This window comes from Cervus canadensis, chromosome Y (assembly GCF_019320065.1).
Source record: "Cervus canadensis isolate Bull #8, Minnesota chromosome Y, ASM1932006v1, whole genome shotgun sequence".
Lineage (NCBI taxonomy): Eukaryota > Metazoa > Chordata > Mammalia > Artiodactyla > Cervidae > Cervus > Cervus canadensis.
In genome coordinates, this window is record NC_057420.1 from 6,713,931 (window position 1) to 6,739,221 (window position 25,291).

The following is a 25,291-nucleotide window of genomic DNA, read 5'->3' on the forward strand; positions in this document are numbered from 1 at the left end:
TTTGCAGATAAGTTCATTGTATAGTTTTTTTTTTTTTTTTTTTTTTTTTAGATTCCACACATCAGTGATATCATGCAGTATTTGTCCTTCTGAGTTATTTCACTTAGTTTGATAATGTCTAGATCCATCCACATCTTTGCAAATGGCCTAATTTCATTCCTTTTCATAGCTGAATAATATTCCACTTTGTATATATACCAAAACTTCTTTATCCATTCCTCTTTCAATGGACATTTAGATTCATTCCATGTCCTGGCTATTGTAAATAGTGCTACAAACACTGGGGTGCATATATTGTTTCTAATTACAGTTTTCTCTCATATATATGCCCAGGAAAGGAATTATATAATTATATAATTACACTGGATCATATATGGTAATTCTATTTTTACCTTTTTAAATAAGTGTTCGTATTATTTTTGACAGTGCCTGTACCAGTTTACATACCCACCAATATGCACAAAGGGTGTCTTTTCATTTTGTGAATGACTTTCATCTGCTTTGCTAAATGTTTTAATTCAATTAGCTTCCATTTGTTTATTTTTGTTTTTGCATCCTTACTTTAGGAGACAGATCCTAAAAGATATTGCTGCAATTTATGTTAAAGACTGTTCTGTCTCCATTTTCCTCTATGAATTGTATCGTATGAAGCCTTATATATAGGTGTTTAATCCATTTTGAGTTTATATTGTGTATGGTGATCGACAATGTTCTAATTATATTCTTTTACATGTAGCTGTCCAGCACCAGTTATTGAGAGACTGTTCTTCCAACACTGTGTATTCTTGCCTCCTTTGTTGTAGACTAATCAATCAAAAGAGCATGGGTTTGTTTCTGAGCTTCCTACCCTGTTCTGTATTTCTTTTTCTGTTTTTGTACCAATACCATCTTCTTTTTATTCTAGTTCCATGAAAAACATAGTTGATAGTTTGGTAGATAGAGATTGCATTGAATCTGTAGATTTCTTTGAGTAGTATAGTCACTTTCAGAGTATTGATTTTTCCAATCCAAGAATGTGGTATACCTCTTCATCTGTTTGATTTCTTTCTTAAAGGTTTCTGCATAAGGGGCTTTGGTGTCTCTAGTTTTATTAACAGGTATTTTATTCTTATTATTGCAGTGGTGAATGGGATTGTTTTCTTAGTTTTTCTTTCTGATTTTTTATTGTTAGTGTATAGGAATGCAGGGGATTTCTGTGTATTAGTATCATAGCCTGAAATATTACCAACATAATAAAGGCTATATATGACAGACCCACTGAAACATCACACTGAGTGATGAAAAGCTGAAAACACTTCCTGTAAGATCAGGAGCAACACAAGGTGTGGGGGCACACTTGTCACTTTTATTCAGAGTATTCTGTGGCTTTAAGGTGAAAGTTCATTTCATCTAATGTCTAATTCACATCCACTGCTTGTTGAATTTTCTCTCTGGTTTTCTGGCCTTTGCTAAACATGGAGTTTTGAAGTCTCTTGCTCTTCAGTTCAGTTCCGTTTACTCGCTCAGGCATGTCCAACTCTTTGCGAATCCATGGACTGCAGAATGCCAAGCCTCCCTGTCAATCACCAACTGCCAGAGTTTATTCAAACTCGTGTCCATTGAGTCAGTGATGCCATCCAAACAACTTATCCTCTGTCTTCCCCTTCTCTTCCTGTCTTCAATCTTTCCCAACATCAAGGTCCTTACAAATGAATCAACTCTTCACATCAGGTGGCCAAGGTATTGGAGTTCCAGCTTCAGCATCAGTCCTTCCAATGAACACCCAGTACTGATCTCCTTTAGGATGGACTGGTTGGATCTCCTTGCAGTCCAAGGGAGTCTCAAGAGTCTTCTCCAATACCACAGTTCAAAAGATTCAATTCTTCAGTGCTCAGCTTTCTTCATAGTCCAAATCTCACATCCATACAGGAAAAACAATAGCCTTGATGAGATGAACCATGTCGGTCACAACTTTCCTTCCAAGAAGTAAGTGTCTTTTAATTTCATGGTTTCAGTCACCATCTTCAGTGATTTTGGAGCACAAAAAAATAAATTCAGCCACTGTTTCCCCATTTATTTGCCATGAAGTGACCAGATGCCATGATCTTAGTTTTCTGAACGTTGAGCTTTAAAGCCAACACTTTTTTCATTTTCCACTTTCATTTTCATCAAGAGGCTCTTTAGTTCTTCTTTGCTTTCTGCCATAAGGATGTTTTCATCTGCGTGTCTGAGGTTATTGGTATTTCTCCTAGCAGTCTTGATTCCAACTTTTGCTTCCTCCAGCTCAGCGTTTCTCATGATGTACTCTGCGTATATGTTAAAAAAAAAAAAACAGGGTGACAATATACAGCCTTGACGTACTCCTTCTATTCGGTACCAGTCTGCTGTTCCATGTCCAGTTCTAACTGTTGCTTCCTGACCTGCATACAGATTTCTCAAGAGGCATGTCAGGAGGTCTGGTATTCCCATCTCTTTAAGAATTTTCCACAGTTTATTGTGATCCACACAAAGGCTTTGGCATAGTCAATAAAGCAGAAATAGATGTTTTTCTAGAACTCTCTTGCTTTTTCGATGAAGTAGAAGATGTTGGCAATTTGATCTCTGGTTACTCTGCCTTTTTGTAAGGCCAGCTTGAACATCTGGAAGTTCATGGTTCACGTAATATTGGAGTCTGGTGTGGGAAATTTTAGGCATTGCTAGCATGTGAGATAAGTGCAGTTGTGTGGTAGTCTGAGAATTCTTTGGCATTGCCTTTCTTTGGGATTGGAATGAAAACTGACTATTTCCAGCCCTATGGCCACTTCTGAGTTTTCCAAATTTGCTGACATATTGAGTGCAGCACTTTCACAGCATCATCATTTAGGATTTGAAGTAGCTCAACTGGAATTCCATCACCTGCACTAGCTTTGTTCATAGTGATACTTCCTAAGGCTCACTGAACTTCGAATCCTAGGATGTCTGGCTGTAGGTGAGTGTAAGTGATCACACCATCATTATTTTCTGGGTCCTAAAGGTCTTTTTGTACAGTTCTGTGTATTTTTGTCACCTCTTGTTAATATCTTCTGTTTCTGTTTGGTCCAAACCATTTTTGTCCTTTATTGTGCCCAACTTTGCATGAAATGTTCACTTGATATTCTGATTTTCTTGAAGAGATCTCCAGCCTTTCCCATTCTATTGTTCTCCTCTATTTCTTTCCACTGATGATGGAGGAAATTTTTCTTATCTTTCCTTACTTTTCTTTGGAACTCTGCACTCAAATGTGTATATGATTCCTTTTCTCCTTTGCTTTTCCCTTCTCTTCTTTTCACAGCTCTTTGTAAGATCCCCTCAGAGAGCCATGTTGCTTTTTTCCCCCATCTTTTTCTTGGGGATGGTCTTGATCCCTGTCTCCTATACAATGTCATGAGTCTCCATCCATAGTTCATGAGGCACTCTGTCTATCAGATCTAGTCCCTTAAATCTATTTCTCACTTCCACTGTATAATCTTAAGTGATTTGAATTCAGTCATACCTGACTGATCTAGTGTTTTTCCCAGTTTCTTCAATTTAAGTCTGAATTTGGTTATAAGGAGTTCTTCATCTGAGCCAGTCAGCTCCTAGTCTTGTTTTTGCTGACTGTGTAGAGCTTTATCATCTTTTGCTGCAAAGAATATAATCAATCTGATTTCAGTGTTGACCATCTGGTGATGTCCTTGTGTAGGGTCTCCTCTTGTGTTGTTGGAAGAGGGAGTTTCCTATGACCAGTGTGTTCTCTTGGCAAAACTCTTATTAGCCTTTGCCTTACTTCATTCTGTACTTCAAGGCCCAATTTGCCTATTGTGCCAGGTGTTTCTTGACTTCCTGCTTTTGCATTCCAGTCCCCTGTAATGAAAAGGACATATTTTTGGATGTTAGTTCTAAAAGATTTTGTAGGTCTTCATAGAACACTTGCTCTTACTTTAGTGCTTTCCCTTTCTTCTTTCAGATGTGTTACTCTTTGTCTAATATATTTAGGAGCTGTCAAATTAGGTGCACATATTTTTACCAGTGTTACATCTTCTTGATAGGCTGACACTTTAATAGTGTATTATGAGTTTCTTTGTCTTTTCTGATCCTTTTTGGCTTTAAGTCTGTTTGTTTGTTTGTTTGTGTGTGTGTGTGTGTGTGTGTGTAATATGAGTATAGCTATTACTACCCCCTAGTGTTTTTCATTTGTATGCATTTTCTGTTTTAGTTCCTTCACTGGGAGCCTGTCTGTGCCTTTAAAATGAAAGTTACTTATTTTATAACAATGTATCATTGAGTCTTTTTTTTAAAATCAAGCCACTATTACCTTCTGATATGACAATTTAGTTCATATGCTTTTAAAATATTTATGATAAGTAGAAGGCTCAAAAATCACTGCAGATGGTGACTGCAGCCATGAAATTAAAAGACGCTTACTCCTTGGAAGGAAAGTTATGACCAACCTAGAGAGCATATTAAAAAACAGAGACATTACATTGACAACAAAGGTCTGTCTGGTCAAGGCTATGGTTTTTCCAGTGGTCATGTATGGATGTGAGAGTTGGACTGTGAAGAAAGCTGAGTGCTGAAAAATTGATGCTTTTGAACCGTGGTGTTGGAGGAGACTCTTGAGAGTCACTTGGACTGCAAGGAGATCCAATCAGTCCATTCTAAAGAATATCAGTCCTGTGTGTTCATTGGAAGGACTGATGTTGAAGCTGAAACTCCAATACTTTGGCCACCTCATGTGAAAAGTTGGCTCACTGGAAAAGACCCTGATGCTGGGAGGGCTTGGGGGCAGGAGGAGAAGGGGACAACAGAGGATGAGATGGCTGGATGGCATCACCAACTCCATGGGTATGTGTTTGAGTAAACTCTGGGAGTTTGTGATTGACAGGGAGACCTGGCATGCTGCGATTCATGGGGTCACAAGAAGTCGGACACGACTGAACGACTGAACTGAACTGAACTGAGGAGCAGGAAATGGCAACCCTCTCCAGTGTTCTTGCCTGGAGGATCCCAGGGACGGCAGAGCCTGGTGGGCTGCCATCTATGGGGTCGCACAGAGTCAGACACGACTGAAGGGACTTAGCAGCAGCAGCAGGGGCTTAGTATTGCCTTGTCTCTGTTTTAGGCTGTTTTGTAGTTCTCATGTTCCTTTCTTAGTATTTTGGTATATTTATTTCTTTGAATTGTTGATTTCCAGTGGTCATAAGCTAAGATTTCTTGTCTTTATTTTTCTGATTCTATGGTTAGTCTTTGCTTTGTAGTTACAATGACTCTTGCCTAAATCATCTTTCAGATATAACAGTCTAACTTCATGCTGACAACAGCATCATATATATCCCCTAAAATACTTATCCTTTAATACCCTGCTTTATGTGTTTACATTTGCAACTTGACTTTTGTATTATATAGTCTTTTTAAAAGAAATTTAATTGGAGGCTAATTGCATTACAATATTGTGATGGTTTTTGCCATACTTTCACATGAATCAGCCATGGGTGTACATGTGTTCCCCAAGTGAACCTCCCTCCCACCTCCCTCCCCATCCCATCCCTCAGGGTCATCACAGTGCAACAGCTCTGAGCACCCTGTCTCATGCATTGAACCTGGACTGGTGATCTGTTTCACATATGGTAATATACATGTTTCAATGCTGTTCTCTCAAATTATCCCACCCACACCTTCTCCCACAGAGTCCAAAAAGTCTGTTCTTTACATCTGTGTCTTTTTTGCTGTCTCACATATAGAATCATTGTTACCATCTTTCTAAATTCCATGTATATGTGTTAATATACTGTATTGGTGTTTTTCTTTCTGGCTTACTTCAGTCTGTATAATAGGCTCCAGTTTCATCCACCTCATTAGAACTGATTTAAATGCATTCTTTTTAATACCTGAGTAATATTCCATTGTGTACATGTACCAGAGCTCTCTTATCCATTCATCTGCTGATGGACATCTAGGTTTCTTCCATGTCCTGGCTATTGTAAACAGTGTTATGATGAAAATTGGGTACTTGTGTCTCTTTCAATTCAGATTTCCTTGGTGTGTATGTCCAGCAGCGGGAATGCTGGGTTGTATGGAAGTTCTGTTTATGGTCTTTTAAGGAATCTCCATACTGTTCTCCATAGTGGCTCTATTAGTTTGCATTCCAACCAACAGGGTAAGAGGGTTCCTTTTTCCCTACACTCTCTCCAGCATTTATTGCTTGTAGACTTTTGGATAGCAGCCATTCTGACTGGTGTGAGATGGTACCTCATTGTAGTTTTGATTTGCATTTGCCTGATAATTAGTGATGTTGAGCACCTCTTCATGTGTTTGTTAGGCATCAGTATGTCTTCTTTGAAGAAATGTCTGTTTAGTTCTTTCACCCAGTTTTTGATAGTGTCACTTATTTTTCTGGAATTGAGCTGCAGGAGTTGTTTATGCTTGTATATTTTTGAGAGTAATTCTTTGTCAGTTGCTTCATTTGCTATTATTTTCTTCTGTTCTGAGGCTGTCTTTTCACTTTGCCTATAGTTTCATTCATTGTGCAAAAGCTTTTAAATTTAATTATGTCCAATTTGTTTATTTTTGCTTTTATTTCCATTACTCTGAGAGGTGTGTCATAGAGGATCCTGCTATGATTTATGTCAGAGAGTGTTTTGCCTATGTTTTCCTCTAGGACTCATATAGTTTTCAGTCTTAGGTTTAGAGCTTTAATCCATTTTTGTGTATGATGTTAGAAAGTGTTCTAGTTTCATTCTTTTACAAGCGGTTGACCAGTTTTTTTCCCAGCACCACTTGTTAGAGACATTATCTTTTCTCATAAAAAGGAAAAGACATTGTCTTTTCTCTATTATATATTTTGCCTCCATTGTCAAAGATACGGTGTCCATAGATGAGTGTATTTATCTCTGGGCTTTCTGTTTTGTTCCATTGATCTGTGTTTCTGTCTTTGTGCCAGTACCATACTGTCTTGATGGCTGTTGCTTTGTAATAGAGCCTGAAGTCAGGCAGGTTGATTCCTCCAGTTCCATTCTTCTTTCTCAAGAGTGTTTTGGCAATTCAAGGCTTTTTGTATTTCCATACAAATTGTGAAATTATTTGTTCTACTTCTGTGAAAAATACCATTGGTTGCTTGATAGGAATTGCATTGAATCTATAGATTGCTTTGGGTAGTATGCTTATTTTCATTATATTCGTTCTTCTTATCCATGAACATGGTATATTTCTCTATCTATTTGTGTCCTGTTTGATTTCTTTCATCAGTGTTTTACAGTTTTCTATATATAGGATTTTTTTTTTCCCTCTATGTAGTTTTATTAGTATTTTGTTCTTTTCATTGCAATGGTGAATGAAATTGTTTCCTTAATTTCTCTTTCTGTTTTCTCATTGCTAGTGTATAGTGCCAGAACCTACCGGCAAACGAACAGGTCGAGGACGCAATCACCAGAGCACCTGAGAAATAAAAGACTCAGAAAGATGGGGTTGAGAGGGACAGAGTCAGCTTGTGACTGATTCCGATGACTTTATTGAGGGGTAACATACATATATATGCTAACAGGACTCACTAAATTTTAGATCAAAGACATGCATACGTGCAGAACTGCAGACATTAGTTTTAGCTCAGGAATTTTATCTCAACTCTTTAAGACTAACAGAGCATGACACTGGCGTCTTACAATCAGTTAAAGACTACCTAGACATAAACCTTTCACAGGAGCCTGACATTCTTATGAGTCAGGAGAATGGGTAAAAGGTCGCTGCAGCAATTTCCTTGAGGAAGATGAGAAAGGCCAATTTGCACTTTAATAAATCAGGGGTGGCGGGACAGAGAGGGACCTCTTGATCTCTCTCAGGGCCAAGAAGGAGACTGAGCAGTCAAGCTGGCTCCCCGCAGTATAGGAATGTAAGGGATTTTTGCATGTTAATTTTACATCCTGAAATTTTACTATATTCTAGTAATTTTCTGGTGGAGTCTTTAGGGTTTTCTATGTAGAGGATCACGTCATCTGCAAACAGTCAGAATTTTACCTCTTCTTTTCCAGTCTGGATTCTTTTTATTCCTTTTTCTTCTCTGATTGCTGTGGCCCAAACTTCCAAAACTGTGTTGAATAATAGTGGTGAGAGTAGACTTCCTTATCTTGTTCCTGACTTTAGGGGAAATGTTTTCAATTTTCACCACTGAGGATAATGTTTGCTGTGGGTTTATCATATACGGCTTTTATTATGTTGAGATATGTTCCTTCTATGCCTGCTTTCTGGAGGTTTTTTTTTTTTTTTAATCATAAATGGATGTTGAATTTTGTCAAAGGCTTTCTCTGCATCTATTGAGATAATAATGTGGATTTATCTTTCAATTTGTTAATCTTGTGTATCACATTGATTGATTTGTGAATACTGAAGAATCCTTGCATCCATGGGATAAAGCCCACTTGGTCATACTGTATAATCTTTTACATATGTTTTTGGATTCTGTTTGCTAGAATTTTGTTAAGGATTTTTGCATCTATGTTCATCAGTGATATTGGCTGGTAGTTTTTGTGACATCTTTGTCTGGTTTTGGTATGAAGGTGATACCCTTATAGAATGAGTTTGAAAGTTTACCTTCCTCTGCAATTTTCTGGAAGAATTTGAGTAGGATAGGTGTTATCTCTTCTCTGAATTTTTGGTAGAATTCAGCTGTGAAGACATCTGGTCCTGGGCTTTTGTTTGCTGGAAGATTTTTGATTACAGTTTCGATTTCCTTGCTTGTGATGGCTCTGTTAAGATCTTCTATTTATTCCTGGTTCAGTTTTGGAAAGTTATACTTTTCTAAGAATTTGTCCATTTCATCCAAGTTGTCCATTTTATTGGCATAGAGCTGCTGGTAGTAGTCTCTTATGATCCTTTGTATTTCAGTGTTGTCTGTTGTGATCTCTCCATTTTCATTTCTAATTTTGTTAATTTGGTTCTTCTCTCTTTGTTTCTTAATAAGTCTTGCTAATGGTTTGTCAGTTTTGTTTATTTTTTCAAAAAAACCAGCTTTTAGCTTTGTTGATTTTTGCTATGGTCTCTTTAGTTCCTTTTCCATTGATTTCTGCTCTAATTTTTATGATTTCTTTCCTTCTACTAACCCTGGGTGCTTCATTTCTTCTTTTTCTAGTTGCTTTAGGTATAGAATTAGGTTATTAATTTGATTTCTCTCCTGTTTCTTGAGGAGGCTTGTATTGCTATGAGCCTCCCCCTTAGCACTGCTTTTACTGGAGCCCATAGGTTTTGGGTTGTGTTGTCATGTTCATTTGTTTCTATGTATATTTTGATTTGTTTTTTGATTTCTTCTGTTATTTTTTGTTTATTCAGAAGTGTGTTGGTTAGCCTCCATATGTTTGTATTTTTAGTCTTTTTTTTTACTGTAGCTGACATCTAATCTTACCACACTGTGATGAAAAAATATGTGCAAGATGATTTCAATATTTTTGAATTTACCAAGGCTAGATTTATGCCCCAGGATCTGATCTATCCCGGAGAAGGCTCTGTGTTCACTCAAGAAAAAGGTGAACTTCATTGTTTTAAGGTGAAATGTCCTATAGATATCAATTAGGTCTAACTGGTCCATTGTATCATTTAAAGTTTGTGTTTCCTTGCTAATTTTCTATTTAGTTGATCTATCCATAGGTGTAAGGTATTAAAAGTCTCCACTATTATTGTGTTACTGTTAATTTCCCCTTTCATATTTGTTAGCATTTGCCTTGCATATCGTGGTGCTCCTATGTTGAGTGCATGCATTTTTATCATTATTATATCTTTTTCATGGATTGATCCTTTGAGCATTATGTGGTGTCATTCTTTTTCTCTTTTCACAGCCTTTATTTCAAAGTCTATTTAATATGATTTGAGTATTTGTACTCCTGCTTTCTTTCGGTCTCCATTTGATGAAATCTCTTTTTCCAGCCCTTCAATTTTAGTCTGTATGTTTCTCTTGGTTTGAGGTGGGTCTCTTGTAGACAGCATACATAGGGGTCTTGTTTTTGTATCCATTCAGCCAGTCTTTTGGTTGGTGCATTCAACCCATGTACATTTAAGATAATTATTGATAAGTATGATCCTGTTGCCTTTTACTTAGTTGTTTTGGGTTTGAGTTTTTAAACCTTTTCTGTGTTTCCTGTTTAGAAAAGATCCTTTAGCATTTTTTGAAGAGCTGGTTTGGTGGTGCTGAATTCTCTGAGCTTTTGTTTGTAAAGCTTTTGATTTCTCCTTCATATCTGAATGAGATCCTTGCTGGGTACTGTAATCTGGGTTGTAGGTTTTTCTCTTTCATCACTTTCAAGTATGTCCTGCCATTCTTTTCTGGCTTGAGAATTTCTACTGAAAGATCGGCTGTTATCCTTATGGGGGTCACCTTGTGTGTTATTTGTTATTTTTCCTTTGCTGATTTTAATATTTGTTCTTTGTGTCTGATCTTTATTAATTTGATTAGTATGTGACTTGGGGGTGTTTCACCTTGGTTTTATCCTGTTTGGGACTCTCTGGGTATCTTGGACTTGGGTGGCTATTTACTTACCCATTTTAGGGAAGTATTCAACTATTATCTCCTCAAATATTTTCCCATGGTCTTTCTTTTTGTCTTCTTCTTGTCTCCTCTATGATTCAAATGTTGGAGCATTTAACATTATCCCAGAGGCCTCTGAGGTTGTCCTCATTTCTTTTCATTCTTTTTTCTTTTTTTTTTTTTCCTGTCTGCTTCATTTATTTCCTCCTTTCTCTTTTCCACCTCACTTATCCTGTTTTCTGCCTCAGTTATTCCACTGTTGGTTCCCTCCAGAGTGCTTTTGATTTCAGTTATTGCATTATTCATTATTAATTGACTCTTTTATTTCTTCTAGGTCCGTGTTAAACTTTTCTAGCACCTTCTCAATTCTTGATTACAGACTATTTATCTGTAACTCCATTTTGTTTGAAAAATTTTGGGTTATTTTTACTATCATTATTCTGATTTCTTTTTCAGGTAGACTCCTTATTCTCCTCCCATTTTGTTTGATTTGATGGGCTTTTATCATGTTCCTTTAATATTGCTGAACATTTCTTTGCCTTTTCATCTTGTTTAGACTGCTGTGTTTAGGGTGACCTTTCTGTATGCTGGAAGTTTGTGGTTCCTCTTTATTGTGGAGGTTCTTCCCTGTGGGTGAGTTTGGATGAGTGACTTGTCAAAGTTTCCTGGTTAGGGAATCTCGAGTCTGTGCTCTGATGGGTGGAGCTGGATCTCTTCTCTCTGGAGTGCAATGAAGTGTACAGTAGTGAATTTTGAGGTGTTTATGGGTTTGGTGTAACTTTTGGCCCCCGTAATTTTGTGCTCAGAGTATGTTCCTGCTTTGTTGGAGAATTAGCTTGGTATGTCCTGCTCTTAAACTTGTTGGCTCTTGGGTGGAGCTTGGTTTCAGTGTAAATATGGAGACTTTTGGATGCATTCTTGTCAGTTAATGTTCCCTGAAGTCAAGAGTTCTCTAGTGTTCTCCAGCTTTGGATTTAAGCCTCCTGCCTCTGGCTTTCAATCTTATTATTACAGTAGCCTCAACACTTCTCTATCCATACAGCCCTGATGATAAAACATCTAGGTTAATGGAGGAAAGATTCTCCACACTGCGGGACACCCAGGGAGATTACAGAGTTACATGAAGAGTAGAGTGAGGAGGGAGATAGAGGTGACCAGGAGGAGAAGAGGGGGCATCAAAAGGGGAGAGAGCAGTCTAGCCAGTAATCAATTCCTTATTTGGTTTCCACAGTCTGGAACACTCAGAGAGATTTATGGAGTTCCACAGAGAAGAGAAGTGGGAAGAAGGAGATTGAGGTTCCAAGAGGAGAGGAGGGGGAGTCAAAAGGAGAGAGACCAATCTAGCTTGTGATCAGTTGCCTAAGTATTCACCACAGCCCAGAACACCAAGATGGATTCACAGAGTTAAGTATAGAAGAGAAGTGAGAGGGAGGAGATAGGGGTGACCTGGGGGAGAAAAAGGAGAGTCAAAAGAGGTGAGAGCAATCAAGCCAGTAATCACACTCCTAAGCAAAAATGGGTACTGAAGATTGGAATCTTTAAGGTACTGAATTGATAGCAAATACCAAAAAGCAAAGATTAAAAATCTGGAGTAGAAGTTAGATTCTCAAAATACAGTATTAAGAATACAAAACAAAATTGCAAAGCTATAAAAAATATATATATGAAATTTGCTTTAAAAATAGGGTCTTCTCCCACAGAATCCCAAAGTCTCTTCTGTACATCTTTGTCTCTTTTTCTGTTTTGCAGATAGGGTTATTGTTACCAGGGGAACACATGTAAATCCATGGCTGATTCATGTCAATGTATGGCAAAAACCACTACAATATTATAAAGTAATTAGCCTCCAGCTAATAAAAATAAATGAAAAAAAAATAAATAAAAGCAGAGAATAAAAAAAATAGGGTCTTTTTTCAAGGTAATAGTAGGTTTAAAAAATGAAAATTAAAGGAGTAATAGGGAACTTAAAAATAAATAAATAAAAATTTTAAAAATTATAATAGTAAAATATATCTAGGAATTTCTCTGGAGCTGTTGAGGGCAGTGTGGGTTCAGTTCAGTTTCAGATAGTTCCTTGTTCCAGCTTATAGTTCTTCTTCAGGTCTATAGATCCCTTCCAATGTAGCCAGTGCCAACTACAGAGTTTTCACCTATTGCACCTGTCAATTCCAAAGCTGTTCCGTCTTCTTTATTTATTTTGGCTTCCTCTGTTTGCAAGTCTCTTCAGTATCTAACTTCTGCCCTGACACAAGGGGATGAAGGTGGTTATTTATTTAGGCTCCCTTGTTCAATTTTGCTGTGGGAGGGAGGAACACTACAAATATCACTGGTGTGTGTGGGGAGTGCTTGCAGTGTTTGGGCCATACTGGCTTTGCACCTGTTCATGGCATGTGTGTTTTCCCAGTCTACACTGTTCGGGCTCCATGTTGCTCTGTCAGAGAACTTTCTAAGTGGGATCCTGTGTTGCATGTACTTCCCAGGTTTTTGCCGCTCAGGTTCATCTTCTTGGGTACTCTACAAAGGCGCAGACTCAGTTGGGCCTGCGTTTTGTGCCCTTCCCAGGTCTGAGCAGCTCAGGTGACCAGGTGCTTGGTGAGCGCACACTCCCCAGGTACATGGTATCTTATCACCTCCATGATCCCAGCCATTTCGTTTCCTGAGTGCACAGCGGGAGTGCAGTCTCAGGTGTGCCATATGTCTCCTCTGGGGAGCTGATCTCTGGCTGTGACTCTCCTGGCAGATATGAAGTACCCAGGATCCCAGGAAGGCATGGTTAGCAACTGCTCCCAGTTTGGTAGAGGATGCTGTCTCTGGGGCCTAGTTAGTCCCTTTCCTTTTGACTCTAGCTGTCGCCCACCTGCCTCTCTGCGTCTGGTGGGGAATAGGTTGGTCCGCAGCTGGCTAGGTGTCCTCTGGTATTTGCTCAGTCCTTTGTTCTGTGAGCAGACCTGACAGTGCCTTAGATTAGAGCTTTTCACCGGAAAGTTCTCTCACTCTTTTTTTCCTCTTTCTACCTTTTCCCTCTCTGGCTATTCCGTGGTTTGGGTTGCTATCTCATGTTAGCTCCCTCAGATTGCCCTCAGGGCAATGCATCCTAAGCAATGCAGCCCAAGCCTCCCTGTTCAGCTTCTGCTTGCTGGTGGTGGATAGGAGCATCTGGATTACTTCTCCACACCACGTTTCAGTTAGGCACGTGGTCTGTGGGTTTTATTTACTTTTTCCTCCCAGTTATGTTGCCCTCTGAGATTCCAAAACTCCCCACAAACCTGTCAGTGAGAGGGTTTCCTGGTGTCTGGAAACTTCTCCTCTTTTATGACTCTCTCCCTGGTATGGATCTCTGTCCCTAACTCTTTTGTCTCTCTTTTTATCTTTTATATTTTGGCCTACCTCCTTTCAAACACAGTGGGCTGCCTTTCTTGGTGTCCGCTGTCCTCCACCAGTGTTCAGAAGTTCTTTGTGGTATTTGATAAGTGTTCAAATGATCTTTTGATGAATTTGTAGGGGAGAACGTGGTCTCCCTGTCTTATTCCTCTGCCATCTTAGGACTGCCCCTGGTATATATATTCTTTAAAAAATTATAAGCAAGGTCTGATGCTGGAAAAAGCAATGTTGCATAGGAACCTGGAATGTTAGGCCCATAAATCAAGGCAAATTGAAAATAGTCAAACAGGATATGGCAAGGGTAAATGTCCACATTCTAGGAGTCAGTGAACTAAGATTGATGGAAATGGGTGAATTTAACTCAGATGACCACTATATATACTACTGTGGGCAGGAATTCCTTAGGAGAAATGGAGTAGCCATCCTAGTCAACAAAAGAGTCTGACAATGGAGTACTTGGATGCAGTCTCAAAAATGATAGAATGATCTCTGTTCATTTCCAAGGCAAACCATTCAGTATCACGGTATTCCAAGTCTATGACTTGAACAGTAACACTGAAGAAACTGAGGTTGAATGGTTCTGTGAAGACGTTTTAGGACTAACACCCTAAAAAGATGTCCTTTTCATTATAGGGGACTAGAATGCAAAAGTAGGAAGTCAAGAAACACCTGGAAAACAGGCAAATCTGGCTTCGGAGTACAGAATGAAGCAGGGCAAGGCTAATAGAGTTTTCCCAAGAGAATGCACTGGTCATAGCAAACACTGTCTTCCAACAACACAAGAGAAGACGGAACACGTGGACATCACCAGATGATTGGAACCAAAATCAGATTGATTATATTCTTTGCAGCCAGAGACGGAGAAGCTCTATAAATTCAGCAAAAGGAAGACTGGGAGTTGACTGTGGCTCAGATCATGAACTCCTTATTGCCAAATTCAGGCTGAAATTGAAGAAAGTGGAGAGAAGCACTAGACCATTCAGGTATGACCTAAATCAAACCCTTTATGACTATACAATGGAAATGAGAAATAGATTTGAGGGACTAGATCTGATAGACACAGTGCCTGATGAACTATGGACGGAGGTTCGTGACATTGCACAGGAGATAGGGATCAAGATGAGTGCCAATAAAAAGAAATGCAAAAAGGCAAAATGGCTGTCTGAGAATGCCTTATAAATAGCTGTGAAAAGAAGAGAAGTGAAAAGAAAAGGAGAAAAGGCAAGATATACCTATTTGAATGCAGAGTTCCAAAGAATAGCAAGGAGAGATAAGAAAGCCTTCCTCAGTAATCAATACAAAGAAATAGAGGAAAACAATAGAATGGGAAAGGCTAGAGATCTCTTCAAGAGCATTAGAGATACCAAGGGAACATTTCATGCAAATATGGGCTCAATAAAGGACTGAAATGGTATGGGCCTAACAGAAGCAGAAGATAATAAGAATAAGGTGACAATAATACACAGAAGAACTATACAAAAAAGATCTTCATGACCCAGATAATCATGATGGTGTGATCACTCACCTAGAGCCAGACATCCTGGAATATGAAGTCAAATGGGCTTTAGGAAGCATCACTACGAACAAAGCTAGTGGAGGTAATGGAATTCCAGTTGAGCTATTTCAAATCCTGAAAGATGATGCTGTAAAAGTGCTGCATTCAATATGTCAGCAAATTTGGAAAAGTCAGCAGTGGTCACAGGACTGGAAATGGTCAGTTTTCATTCCAATTCCAAAGAAAGGTAATCCCAAAGACTGCTCAAACTATCTCACAATTGCACTCATCTCACAGCTCTAATAATTTTCAAAATTCTTCAAGACATTTTTTCTTCAGCAGTGTGTGATCTGTGAACTTCCAGATGTTCATCTGATTTTAGAAAAGTCAGAGGAGCCAGAGTTCAAATTGCCAACTGGATCATCAAAGTGCAAGAGTTCCAGAGAAACATCTATTTCTACTGTATTGACTATGCCAAAGCCTTTGACTATGTGGATCATGATAAACTGTGGAAAATTCTGAAAGAAATGGGAATGCCAGACCACCTGACCTGCCTCTTGAGAAATCTGTATGCAAGTAAGGAAGCAACAGTTAGAAGTGAACACGGAACAGCAGACTGGTTCCAAATAGGAAAAGGAGTACGTCAAGGCTGTAAATTGTCATGCTGCTTATTTAAATTACATGCAGAGTGCATCATGAGATGTGCTGGGCTGGATAAGGCACAAGCTGGAATCAAGATTTCTGGAAGAAATATCAATAACCTCAGATATGCAGATGACCCCACTCTTATGGCTGAAAGTGAAGAAGAACTAAAGAACCTCTTGATGAAAATGCAAGAGGAGAGTGAAAAAGTTGTCTTAAAGCTCAACATTCAGAAAACTAAGATCATGGCATCTGGTCCCATCAGTTTATGGGAAATAGATAGGGAAACAGTGGAAACAGTGGCTGACTTTATTTTTCTGGGCTCCACAATCACAGCTGATGGTGATTTCAGCCATGAAATTAAAAGACACTTACTCCTTGGAAAGAAAGTTGTGACCAACCTAGATGGCATATTAAAAAGCAGAGACATTACTTTGCCAACAAATGTCTGTCTAGTCAAGGCTATGGTTTTTCCAGTGGTCATGTATGGATGTGAGAGTTGGATTATAATGAAAGCTGAGCACTGAAGAATTGATGCTTTTGTGCTGTGGTGTTGGAAAAGACTCTTGAGAGTCCCTTGGACTGCAAGGAGATCCAGCCAGTCCATCCTAAAGGAAATCAATCCTGGTGTTCGTTGGAAGGACTGATGTTGAAGTTGAAACTAATATACTTTTGTCACCTGATGCGAAGAGCTGACTCCTTTGAAAAGACCCTGATGCTGAGAAATATTGAGGCCAGAAGATGAAGGGGAGGACAGAGGATGAGATGGTTGGATGGCATCACCGACTCAATTGACATGGGTTTGGGTGGATTGCAGGAATTGTTGATGGACAGGGAAGCCTGGCATGCTGCGGTTCATGTGGTCACAAACAGTTGGCCACTACGGAGCAACTGAAGTGAAGTGAGCTGAACTAAAAAGTACTAGCATTATGTATTTTTGATATCTTTAACTTCTCAAATATAGCTAATTAGGTGTTGTCTAATTCAGTGAATCCACGAGCCTTGACATGTAGGACATGAATGGGTCATGATGGAGATTTCTGACAAAATGTTGTCAACAGAAGAAAGGAATGGGAAACTACTTTGGCATTCTTGCCTTGAGAACCCCATGAGCAGTATGAAAAAGCAAAAAGATATTACCCAGAAAGGTGAACTCTGCACGTTGGCAGGTGTGCAGTATACTACTGGAGAAGAGTGAAGAAATAGCAGCAGAAGGAATGAAGAGACTGAGCCAAAGTGGAAACAGTGCCCAGTTATGCATGTGTCTATTGGTGAAAGAAAAGTCTGATGCTGTAAAGAAATGTGAAATAAATTGCCAGTCTGGTTTCCATGCATGAGACAGGGTGCTCAGGGATGGTGTGCACTGGGACAACTCTGAGGGATGGGATGAGGTGGGGTTCAGAATGGGCGACACGTGTACACCTGTGGTTGATTCATGTTGATGTATTGTGATAGCCACTACAATGTTTAAAGTAATTAGCCTCCAATTAAAATAAATAAATTAATGAAGCAAAAAAAAAAAAAAGAACAATATGACATTGGAACCTGGAATGCTAGGTCCATGACTCAAGGTAAATTGGAAGTGATCAAATAGGTGTTGGAAAGACATAGACATTTTAGGACATAGTGAAGTAAAATGGACAAGAATGGGTGAATTGAATTTGATGACCGTTATATCTACCATTGTGGGCAAGTAGCCCTTAGAAGAAATGTAGTAGCCCTTATGGTCAACAAAGGGGTCTGTGAAGTGCAGTACTTGGGTGCAGTCTCAAAAGCAACAGAATGATCTTGTTTTGTTTCCAAGGCACACCATTCAGTATCACAGTAATCCAAGTCTGTGCCACAACAAAGAATGCTGAAATAGCTGATGTTGGACACGTCTATGTGGACCTACAAGACCTTCTACAACTAACACTAAAAAAGGCCCTGACTTTTTTAATATAGGGGACTGGAATGCCAAAGTAGGAAGTTAAGAGATACCTGGAGTAACAGGAAAGTTTGGCCTTGGAGTAAAAAATGCATCAGGGCAACAGGTAACAGAATTCTGTCAAGAGAACACATGGGTCGTAGCCAACACCCTCTTCCAACAACCCAAGGGAAGACTACACATGGACATCACCAGATGGTCAATTCCAAAATCAGACTGATTATATTCTTTGTAGCCTAAAATGGAGAAGCTCTATAGTCAGGAAAAAAAAAAAAAAAAGATTTGGACCTGATTGTGGTTTAGATCGTGAACTCCTTATTGCCAAATTCAGATTTAAATTGAAGAAAGTAGGGAAACCCACTAGACCCTTAATGTGTGAACTAAATCAAATCTCTTGATTATACAGTCAAAGTAACAAATAGATTCAAGGAATTAGATCTGATAGGCCTAAAGAACGGTGGATGGAGGTTCGTAACATTGTACATGAGGCAATGATCAAGACCATCCCAAAGAAGAAGTGCAAAAAGGCAAAATGGTTTTCTGAGGAGATCTTACAGATAGCTGAGAAAAGAAGAAAAGTGACAAGCAAAGGATAGAAGGAAAGATACATCCATCTGAATGCAGAGTCCCAAAAGGAAAGAGAGATAAGAAAGCCTTCCTAAGTTATGCGAAGAAGTACAGGAAAACTGTAAAATGAGGAAGACTAGAGAAAATTAGAAATTTAGAGAAATTAGAGGTTCAAGAAAATTAGAGATATCAAGGGAGCAGTTCATGCAACAATGGGTACAATAAAGGACAGAAATGGTATTGATCTAACAAAAGCAGAAGATATTAAGAAAAGGTGGCAAAAAGAAAAAAAAAAAAAGAAAAGGTGGCAAGAATACACAGAAGAACTGTACAAAAAAGACCTTAACGAGTCAGATAACCACTCTGGTGTGATCACTCACCTAGAGCCAGACATCCTGGAGTGCAAAGTCAAGCAGGCTTTAGGAAGCATTACTGTGAACAAAGCTAGTGGAGGTGATGGAATTCTAGCTGAGCTATTTAAAATCCCAAAATATGATGTTGTGAAAGTGCTGTACTCAATATGTTCACAAAACTTTAAAATATAACAGTGACCACAGGACTGGAAAATGTCAGCTTTCATTCTAGTCCAAAAGAAAGGAATGTCAAAGAATGTTCAAACAACTGCAGAGCTGCAGTCTTTTTCTTTCTAGCAAAGTAATGCTGAAAATCCTCAAAACTAGGATTCAACAGGACATGAACTGAGAACTTCCAGATGTTCAGGCTGGATTTGCAAAGGGCAGAGGAACAAGTGATCAAATTATCGACATCCTTTGTATCATAGAAAAAGCAAAGAAATTCCAGAAAACCATCTACTTCTGCTTCAGTGACTATGCTAAGGCCTTCAACTATCTGGATCACAACAAACTGGGAAATTTTTACAGATATGGGAATACCAGACCATCTCACCTATGAGAAACCTGTATGCAGGTCAAAAAGCAACAGTTGGAACCAGACATGATAAAAACAGACTGGAAAAGGAATACGTCAGGACTTTGTATTGTCACCCTGCTTATTTAACTTACATGCAGAGTACATCATGTGAAATGCTGGACTGGATGAAGCACAAGCTGGAGTCAAGATTGCTGGGTTAAGTATCAGTAATCTCAGATGTGCAAATGACTGCACCCTAATGGCATAAAGCAAAGAGGAACTAAAGATCCACTTGATTAAAATGAAAGAGAGAGTGAAAAAAACTGGCTTAAACCTTAACATTTGAAAAACGAAGATCATGGCATCCAGTCCCATCCCTTCATGGCAAACAGATGGGGACACAATGGAAACAGTGACAGATTTTATTTTCTTGGACTCCATAATCACTGCAGATGGTGATTGCTGCCATGAAATTAAAAAAATAAAAAAAATGCTTGCTTCTTGGAAGAAAGGCTTTGACAAACCTAGACAGTGTATTAAAAGAGACATTACATTCCCATCAAGGATCCATCTAGTCAAAGCTATGGTTTTTCCATTATTCATGTATGGATGTGAGACTTAGACATAAAGAAGACTGAGCGCTGAAGAATTGATGCTTTTTAACTATGGTGTTGGAGAAGACTCTTGAGAGTCCCTTAGACTGCCAGGAAATTGAACCAGTCAATTCAAAAGGGAATCAGCCATGAATGTTCATTGGAAGGACTGATGCTGAAGCTGAAGCTCTAATACTTTGGCCACCAAATGCGAAGAACTGACTCATATGAAAAGAACCTGATGCTGAGAAAGATTTAAGCCAGGAGGACAAGGGGAGGACAGAGGATGAGATGGTTGGATGGTATCACCAACTCCAAGGATATGAGTTTGAGTAAGCTCTGGGAGTTGATAAAGGACAAGGAACCCTGGCATGTTGAAGTCCATGGGCACAAACCATCAACTGAACAACAATAGCAGCATGTTACAAAGGTCTGTCTAATCAAGGCAATGGTTTTTCCAGTAGTCATGTATGGATGTGAGTGTTGAACTATAAAGAAAGCTGAGTCCAAAGAATTGATGCTTTTGAACCATGGTGTTGGAGAGGACTCTTGAGAGTCCCTTGGACTGCAAGTAGATCCAGTCAGTCCATTCTAAAGAATATCAGTCCTGGGTGTTCATTGCAAGGACTGATGCTGAAGCTGAAACTCCAGTACTTTGTCTACCTTATGTGAAGAGCTGACTCATTTGAAAAGGCCCTGATGCTGGGAAAGATTAAGGGCAGGAGGAGAAGGGGATGACAGAGGATGAGATGGTTGGATGGCATCACTGACTCAATGGACATGGGTTTGGGTGGACTGTGGGAGTTAGTGATGGACAGGGAGGCCTGGCATGCTGCGGTTCATGTGGTTGCAAAGAGTCAGACACGACTGAGTGACTGAACTGAACTGACAATATTGGAGTTTCACAATTATACTACATGCTTAGCTTTTGCAGTGTATTGTGTACGTCCATGTGTTTTCATTACTAATTAGCATCCTTTTACATCAGCTTAAACAACTACTTTAAGCATTTCTTGTAAGATAGGTCTGTTGGTGATTAATCCTTTCATCTATGTTTCTAGAGGAAAAGTTTGCTGGATACAATATTTGTGTTGTCAGCTTTTCTCATTTAGCATTTGGAATATGTCATTCAGTTTTGCTTTTTTTTCCTGGCCTTTAATTCTGCTCAGAAATCTGCTAGAACCTAATAAGATTTTCTTACAGTATATGTATATATATATACATCTCTTCATATATGTATATATATTATGCTTTCTTTAGAATCTGTTTTTGACTTTTCACTGCTTACTAGAATGTTTCTCAGATAGGATGACTTGAACTGAAATAATAGGGTGATGTTTGTCTTCATGATTTTGGATTTCAAATTTCCCCCAAGCCAAACTTTGGGATGTTCTTGGCCTTTCATTTATTCCTGAATCATAGTTGATATATACTATTAGTTTCAGATGTACAGCACAGTGATTCAATATTAAGCCTTCTATTTTTTCGGTGATTTGAATATTGTTTCTGTTGGTTTTATGGTGGCCCTTCAATCATGTTAGTGTTTGTGACTTTTTTTTCCCCTTGCATTGAGTCCTTCTGACTGACTGTTCTCTGTGGTTTGTTTTGAGTTTGATGCTCTGTTTTGCATTTTTCATTTCATTTACTGAATTTTTCAGATGCAGAACTGTGATTCTTTTTATGATATCTGTCATATATTTCATATTTTTTTGTTTTGTTTTTCTTATTTCATTTAATTGTTTTCTGTATTTTCTTATAGTTTATGAGTTTCCTTATTTAGCTCATTTGGATTCTTTAATTCACAGTAGGTTTTTTGTCTTCATGTTGGTTACTTAGAAGATTGGTGAGATCATTGAGGTTTCATGTTGCTTGGAAATTTGTGTTGTGGTTTTCATGTTGGAAACCATTGGAAAATTGCAGTCTTTCCTACTATAGATTCTTAGGCCTTTTTAGACCTCAGATGAATAAGATATACCTTTGTCTCATGGAAGAACTCTTAAGCTTGTTTGTGTTCTCTTGATCCTGCAGAACTGGGCCATGGGGTTTGGAACAGACATCTCTTTTCCATTATTTTTTGGAAGTAGTTTAAGAGTTTGGTGTTAAATATTTGTTATTTTCCAGTGAAGTCATCCAGTGAAGTGGGGTTTTATTTCTTGGGAAACTTGATTACTCATTATTTGTTGTTCAAATTTCCTATTGCATGTTTCTAGGAGATTATCTTTTTTTCTGGGCTATTCTGTTCATTGAAGTTTGAAGTAAATAATTGTGGAGAAAATTGTTTCTTTTATTTTTTATTTCTGTAGCATCAGTTGTAATATTTTCTCATTTTTATTTTATTTGATTAAAGATTTCTCAGTTCTTTGATGTTTAAAAATTTATCTGATTTCATCCATTTTTGATATGGTAAAACTTGAAGATGTAAATAATTGCCATGCTGAAAGTGAAAGTTAAGTCACTCAGTCAAGTCTGACTGTTTGTGACCCCGTGGACTATAGCCCATCAGGTTCCTCCATCCATGGGATTTTCCAGGCAAGAATACTGGAGTGAGTTGCCATTTCCTTCCCCAGGGGATCTTCCTGACCCAGGGATCAAACCCAGGTCTTCTGCATTGCAGGTAGCTGCTTTAACCTCTGAGCCAACAGGGAAGCCAGTTGCCATGGTAATCAAGCAGTAAAAACAATAGATGAAAAAAAGGAAGAGAAGGGGTCTAATACACTAGGCCTGTGGACTTACTAAAAAAGAAGTCTTTTGAGAGATGGGCTTATTAAAAGAGGAGTCTTTTGAGAGATTAAGAGATTAATTAATGAGAAACCAGTGAAAAGTTTGTTGTTTAGTCACTCAGTCATGTCTGACTCTTTGAGACCCTGTGCAATGCAGCATGCCAGGCTTCCCTGTCCTTCACTATCTCTGGGAGTGTGCTTAAAAGCATGCCAAATGAGAAGGAAGCAACCTGCAGATCAGAAATAGTCCTCACCAGAAGTAAATCAGCTGGAACCTTAATCTTGTACTTGCTGACTTCCAGAAGTTCATTTTTTTCTTATTTAAAGCACCCATTTCACGTTATTCTTTTAAAGAGCCCGAACAGATTAATACAGCATTCAAAGAATACCTCTATTAATTGACTTCTGATGTCATCATAAAGACAAGTTAGTATGTATATTGTTAAGTCAGTATCTCTGAGTAGAGGGAGTTATGGCCTAAGCTTCTGCTTCCACTGTCTTGTTGATGTTACTTAATTCTGTAATTCTAATTCATTCTTATGATAGTACCACCAGTATTTATTGATGAAAGAGAAAAATCCATCAAAATTTATGTGAAATCCCAATGAACCGCATTTGTCCTGATTTCAGAATTTAGTATAAAGCCATAGTAAGGAAAGCAGCATGTGACTAGCATAAATAAAAATATATTTTCCATATTTTGTGGAATAAATTAAATAAATAAAGCACTGCATATATCATAAGATGACCCTCTACAAGTGTGCCCAGGTCATTTATGTGATAAACATTTCTCCAGCATAGGTGCAAAAATACTTGCTAATCTGTATGCAAAAGAATGAAGTTGTATCTGTACCTTATGTTGTATATAAAGATTAACTTAGCATTAATTTTATGACTAAATAGGCTTCCCTGGTGTTCATATGGTAAAGAATCTGCCTGTGATGCAGGAGACTCAGGTTCAAGATGAAAACTTATGAATAAAACTTTATGACATTTGACTCAGTACTGATTTTTTGGATATGACATCAAAAACATAATAAAAGGAAATATACATAAATAAGACTACACCTGTTTTTCAAAAGATACATCAAGTGTAAAAAGAATGGATGAAATTATTTGAAAATTTTGTATCTAACCAGGAGTTAATAAACAGGATTATATAAAAAATACCTTCATAAAATTGATTATAGTTTCTAAAAAAAATTGATTATAGTTTCTAGGTTGACAAATTCATGTATGTGCACATGAATGGAGGTTCAGTCTAGTTTTGTATGTTGCAGTGATGGACTTGAACTTATTTTATTGTTCTCACTCTATATTATACAGCATTGCTGTTGTTTAATATTTTTAAATAACTTGTTTTTTTTTTTCCTGTATCTCTTCATCTTTCCATATTTTTCTTTCCAAAAATCAGTAATTAAGGTATTCTCATATTCAAAACTGACAAAAAAGATAAAGGGGCATTATCTTGGCCACTTTTTCCTCCTGAATTTGCATGACTTTCCTTCGTGTCCAGCAGGAGAAACTCCCTAATCCATCAGACATGGTTGGCTTTGTGTGTGTTCTCTCAGTAATTCCAAGCTCTCACTCCAGCCTTTACTTTGGGGCTAGCCCTTGGACATTTATTGGCCAGTTGCAGTATTTCTTCTTCCTAATTCCTTGTGTGGTTGTTTCTTCTCCTTAACTGGCTTAATAGAGTCAAGGAAAGAAACACAAGCCAGTTGTTTGATGCCCCTCTAGGTTAGTCCCTGAAATAATCCCAAGTTTTATATGAATAAATAGTGATATTAAATTTTAAATCACTGTATTCAAAATACATATGACCTACAAGTTCAAGCAGTAATGAGTACAGACCTGTGATGGCTTTGTGTACACCTTGCTGTCATAAACCCCATCTTCAGAGCTGGTCCATGCCCAACATGATCACAGTTTATTGGCCTGAGGTCCAAGCTTGTGCTTAGGTGCATGAAATACTATCAACAGGCAATGTACTAGGGCTGTTCTCACAGCAAAACTGAAATGTGTATGGTATTTTATAGTTTCAAAATAGTACTCATTCGGGTTGGATGCAGGTAGTATTTTATCCCCTTGTGGATATGGATATGAAGATTCTGAATCTTCATGAAAACTCACCCTATTGACTCTGCTTCTGAGCTGACTTTGGGTCCTGTTTCTTTGCTGCCTATCACTGAGTTTCTGAAGCAGAATTTTCACTGTTAATCTCTTAAATTCCTAGGGTCCAGGTTCCAGGAAAAATTTCTACCTCTCCCTCAATTTTGTATCCTGGTTCTTCTAAAAATGGAGTAGTTTTTGCAACAATTGATACTTGTTTTGGGATTCCAAAATGTTGGAGTTTCTTTTTTCCTTCTGAACTCATCTTTAATCAGTATTGTCACTGGTTAAGTTCTTTGAAAATATTCTCATCATTGTCTTCAGTGAAGCCTTGGATTAAAATAGATTTTCATTTGAGAATTATTTCTGAAGTTGTTCATTCATCTGTCCTATAAATCACTGATATAGAACTAATAATAATTTATTATTTAATCTTGGCTCAGTCGCCATGCCTCACTTTCACTATCTGCTGTAGAGTGGTTTGAAATTGCATGCTTTCTT

General features: G+C 38.2%; 1 pseudogene; it reads left to right on the forward strand.

Moving 5' to 3' along the window:
- LOC122436400 overlaps window positions 1–25,291 on the forward strand; it is an 82,609-nt pseudogene that overhangs the window by 51,017 nt on the left and 6,301 nt on the right.